Source organism: Helianthus annuus, chromosome 3 (assembly GCF_002127325.2).
Source record: "Helianthus annuus cultivar XRQ/B chromosome 3, HanXRQr2.0-SUNRISE, whole genome shotgun sequence".
Taxonomy (NCBI): domain Eukaryota; kingdom Viridiplantae; phylum Streptophyta; class Magnoliopsida; order Asterales; family Asteraceae; genus Helianthus; species Helianthus annuus.
The window spans coordinates 146,848,645-146,854,011 of record NC_035435.2 but is presented as its reverse complement, the minus strand read 5'-3'; the positions used below and the strand labels follow the sequence as shown (position 1 = coordinate 146,854,011).

The 5,367-nt window shown below is 35.2% G+C and overlaps 1 long non-coding RNA gene across 1 annotated transcript; it reads right to left on the bottom strand.

Moving 5' to 3' along the window:
- Positions 1-937: 937 nt before the first annotated feature.
- On the bottom strand, positions 938-3,400 carry LOC110928077. Its single transcript, XR_002586118.2, has 3 exons — positions 3,312-3,400; positions 2,525-2,643; positions 938-2,461 (listed from the first exon to the last, which is right to left on the bottom strand). It is a non-coding gene; the product is annotated as an uncharacterized LOC110928077 (long non-coding RNA).
- Between the last annotated feature and the right edge of the window lie 1,967 nt (positions 3,401-5,367).

The window sequence follows — 5,367 nt, the reverse complement described above, 5'->3', positions numbered from 1 at the left end:
GCCAGCTAAAGGGTAACTTTCAAATCATATATTCGACCTATATGACTCGTTTAATTTTTAAATCCCTTTACTATTTATCAAGACAATCCTAGCAGTGTATAACAACAATTTGTAGTAGAAAATGTAATAACCGAATGGTAATTTATGAGTTTTAGAGTTTACCAGTGGCTCAGTAGTAGTTGATAAACACCAAAATCATTCACGGGTACACTTATCTTTTTGAAAAAATGGGAAAATTCATGTGGCGTAAATATGTTGGGAAGTTGCAGTGATTTGCTTCACGTGCGACATCAATGAGTCATGGTGACCCATATATATAGTGGACTTGCTTTTAGTACATATAATGCAAATTTTAATAATATTTAAAGTATACGTTTATAATTATTAATTTCTTGTTCATTATATTAACAAAATAATGTGTGAGAATGTTACTTCATCCACTTTTAAACCTTCTAAATCGCCTAGATGTTCATCTATATGATGTGCTAAGTTGTTTTTGAACTATTTTGGTTACCATGGACTTTGGCATCCAACTTGCTTGCTAGTAGGAAGTCCTGAACAATTTAACAAGAAAAACATATCAGCTCAAAATTAAATGATTACTTATTCTCAACTGAAAATACATTTCCTCTGTTACTGAAATGTAACTACAAAGAACGTACAAATGACTTTTAAAGGCTGAATAGAAACCGGGTGGCCTATATCCAGCTGGTTACAATATCATAAGATATAATAGAATATCCAAAGAATTTTCTTTTGTCGGGGTCTTCTAAGTAGGCACTTTTGTACTTTGCTGATAAAAAATCAAAGAAAAAAAGTTCATCATGTTCCACACCATATTATACCTTACTATGTAAAAACACACACAAACATTATCACTATGTGTAAAAATAGGATTATCATTAACCGGAAGTAAAAGATTGGAATTCAAACATACCAATATATCCCGAGGGAGAGCTTAAAGCAACGATCTTTCAAGATTCGAACTGCTTCCGATTGATAAAACTATACAACTTTTGATATGGAACACTTGGTACTCCCATAAGATGCGATAGGGTTATGTTTATAAATGGCGAGTGCTCCTCTTAGTCAGGTCAAACAATAATCGAACCATTCTGTTTTACATCAGATTCTATCTTTAAGGCTTGTAATAGTCGGCTTGTTCAATAGCCGTATACTTTTGTTCTAATTCTTTCAGCTTGTTTCAACTTGTAATGTCCTTGTATTCCCATATTAAACTCAACAAAATCATATATATTAGTCATAAAGGCCAAAGGATAATGGGATTCGATAAGTCACAAATGTAGACATACCTAATATTACCAGTGGGCAAAGAATGAAAATGTCCGAAGGTGGATACTCTAATAAACGGGTTGGCTCACTAACGACCTCAATCTTTCCTCAACTACCACACTCGCACGACGCCACCACCAACAACTACCGACACCCCTATCCACCTACAACCCATCTGTTACCAGATCTGCCCACCCAAACCACCGGCTCCACTCATTTTCACCACCGCAAAATCACCACCACCGGCATTGAACCATGTTTTGACTCATGATTTGTGTACATGTATCATACCCTCCGTTGAGGTTAGATGTACGTGGAGCAGTTCTTGCCAATCCATGATTGGGTTTCATGGGTTATTGACTTGGGGCTCGACAAAGGGTATAAACATTAAAATATAACCCACATGTTCAACCAAAACAGTACCAATAGCTTGCGCTACACAATTTTGAAATTAAAACTATATTTAAGATATACCTAGTCGGGCTAGGTAACACGATATAACCATCTTGTGATTTAAAAAGCTTTGATTTAGTTAATTTGTTTTGTGTACAAAACAAAACAAAAAACCTTAAAAACCAATATGAAGGGTTGATAAAGATCAAAATTTTAAGTTTATTTTGTTAGCCCCAAATCAACAACCCATGAAACCCACCTGCACGGCTGCACCATTACTGTGTGTTATCAGATTGGGATGAAACACCACAATCAAGTAGACATTACCACCATGTTATTAGATTGGGATGTAACATATAATGAAATCAACCTATTCACTTATTATAAACATGTATGCAACATTTATTAAAATAGGCATCATGATGTGGCTGGCTACCTTATGGATAAGAATCCCAATCAACTCAATTAATTAACCACAGACTAAAGTTCACCGATTTCAAATGAACACAACATAAAACATGAAATTTCAGTAAAACATAGTCATGAATAATAGAACATATGCGAAAGAGAATGAAAACGAACCATATTAGATCGCTGATTAGCACATGCTTCGAAAGACTTGGAGAGGAAAATTGTGAAACGCGAAAGCGTTTCTTATTCTTCACCAACCTACACAGCTTCCTCCATTTCTCTAGCGCTTCCTCCTCCCGGACGTTGTTTCGGTAATCGTCAGTTGCAAGTGGGAAGAATTCCAAGTTGGGAGTTTTCACCCTACCTGAAACCATACAAGCAATTAATCGCCATTTATTTTCAACATGGTTGAATAGAAAACCACCACCTCTAAAGCCAAAAGCAATTGAATGCTTGCATCATCCACCTTGGCCAACACATACAGTGCTACTCAGATGCTTTCATCATAAGTGCCACTATGAATCCTAACATGGCCCCTACAATCATCTGTTCCAAAAACATTTATATAAAATTAACCAAAAACATAATAATACTTATATATTGAGCATTTAATATATTTTCAATAATCGTTTTACACTCGCTAACATATAAATTCTTAATATAATGTTGTCACAATTCATTCAAAGTGTAAGTTTCATGGAGAGATTGTTATTAAAATAATATAATGCTTATATGTTGGTTCAGGCCACTTCTAACTCACACTCAATACACTCACAAAAACACTCCGTAGCCAAAGTTCGTTTATGTGTATTGGAAGAAAATGGAAGCCATTTGAACTCACTGTATATTTCCAAAATGAAGGGGTACATAACAAAAAAAAAAAACTAATACACCTATTTATAATAAAACAAAACTAATAAAAACACATGCCAAATTAACCAAACAACCCACCTAAAGCTGCTTCTCCGATTTACTTGGTCAAACAATTTACCATATCAATAAACGTGCAGCCAAAATCACCAACATTTTCCCATGTACAAAACAGCCATAATTGACCATTTTACCCTTCTAACATATCTACTCTTGACCCGTAACCTGCTGCTCCGAATTGAACCCGTAACCCGTGAACCGTGTGACCCGTAAACAAACCCGAAAAATCCAACTTATAATCATATTCGACACTAAAAAATATACATTTCAGATGAAAGAGGAACCTGTAATGGAGTATGCCCAAGAGACGTAGAGGTCTGGATGTGGATAACGGGTGCTCCGGAGGAAATTCACAGACGGTCTGGTTTAACACCTGCACAAGTTTAACACAAGTAGAGAATATTTAAATCGATGTAAGGGTAAAATGTTCATTTTCCTTTTACTTGATAAGTCAAAAGATTTATATAATCATCCAGGAATACAATCAATCAAATGTTAAATAAAATGAAAATGTAAATATTGTTCCTAAAATTTCTTACTTCAGCCTGGCGACCGATATGGAGTCTGAATCCAGATGCATCATACATAACCTGTATTATTTCAAAATACAAATAAGTATACAAATTTATAATCCCATGAACAAAGTTATTTGTGGTGTCAGTGAATTATGTCTGAGATTACGGACGATAAAAGCCATAACAACAGCAATTGCAAATGATGATGATTCAACGCCATCATGTAGACCAATGGATACTGCAACTGCCACAACTAAAACTTTTATACTTATCATGATATTTACCTTGAACCAGTACATGGAATTAGTGTTTAAGAAAAACTTGTCGACCATTCTTCTTGTTCCAACAACCTTGCAGAAGTAGTTTCAAAGGATCAACTGATTATATACTCCACCTACTGCAGTTTATAAGCATATAATTAGGGTTCTTCCTACACAGGTAAAATTAATATAAATTATACATTTTCATAATTCAACACGAATCATCAAAAATACTTATGTGGAGAACATTAAAGATCGACGAAAAAGTTACCTGGGTTGTTCGGTTTCTTCAATCGCCATCATCTAGGGTTTATTCAATAGCCATCATCGCTTACACGAATAGGAGATAGATGAAAATTAGGGTTGTGAATGGTTTGGCTAAAACAAAGAACAATCAATTCGAGCTCTAGATCAAGCCTCAAGAAAGAACAATCAATTATAGGGTTTGAAGAAAACGGAAGAGAACCAACAGAAAGATTGACGGTGAAATAAGCTTTGATTAGGGTTTTTTTTATTGGAATTAAGATGGAAAGAAAACTGATTTCAAATTTATGGAACAAATTAGGCGCTCGTGAAAGTGAAGGAGAAGAGAGAGAAAGAAAATGCCGCCTAAAATTCCAATTCTCTGGCCAAAGAGAGTTGCCACATCATGGTTAAATAGTCAACCATTATTTTGCTTTAGTATAATAGATAGATTCAACACAGATTCTGTATATATCAAACAAATTACATAAATTGAACAATGATTAAACCCCACTTCAAAAAATTGAAGACAAATTCTGTATGTGAACACAAAAATTGAAGACGGATTGTGTATATGAACATAGATTTTGTATATGAACATAGAAACTGAACACCCACTTCAACAAATTGAACACAAAAATTGAACAATGATTAAACTCCACATCAACAAATTGAACACAGAAATTGAACACCCACTTCAACAAATTGAACACAAAAATTGAACAATGATTAAACTCCACTTCAAGAATATTTCGCCAGTAGTAGAAATTGAACAAATTATAATGAACATCGACAATTTCAACTCACATTTCATTAATCCACCACCGAACACCTCATAAACCAAATGAACACGAATAAATTAATGCAGAAATTGAACAAATTATAATGTACCAGAACTGAAGTCGTTGGAGTCGCCGGAGTCGTCGGAATGTTGTCTGCTGTGGAGAAACTCGTCGCTGTGGAGAACCAGTGATGCGGCTGTGGAGAAAAGAACACAGCAACAGCGTATATGTTGTGTAGGGAACAGGGCTGTAAACGAAGCGAACGAACACGAACAAGGCCTTGTTCGTGTTCGTTCGTTAAGGAAATAAATGTGTTCACGAACGGTTCATGAACGCTTACCGAACGAGATTTTATGTTCGTGTTCGTTCATTAAGGAAATGAGCGTGTTCGTGAACGGTTCATGAACACAAACGAAACACAAATAAATTTGACGAACACGACGAAGGATAAAGATAGATGGCCCAGAGAGTAGCACTCGAACATGAATCCCTTATTATGGAATGGAGGTCAATCATGTTCGCCGATGTAAATAATGAGAA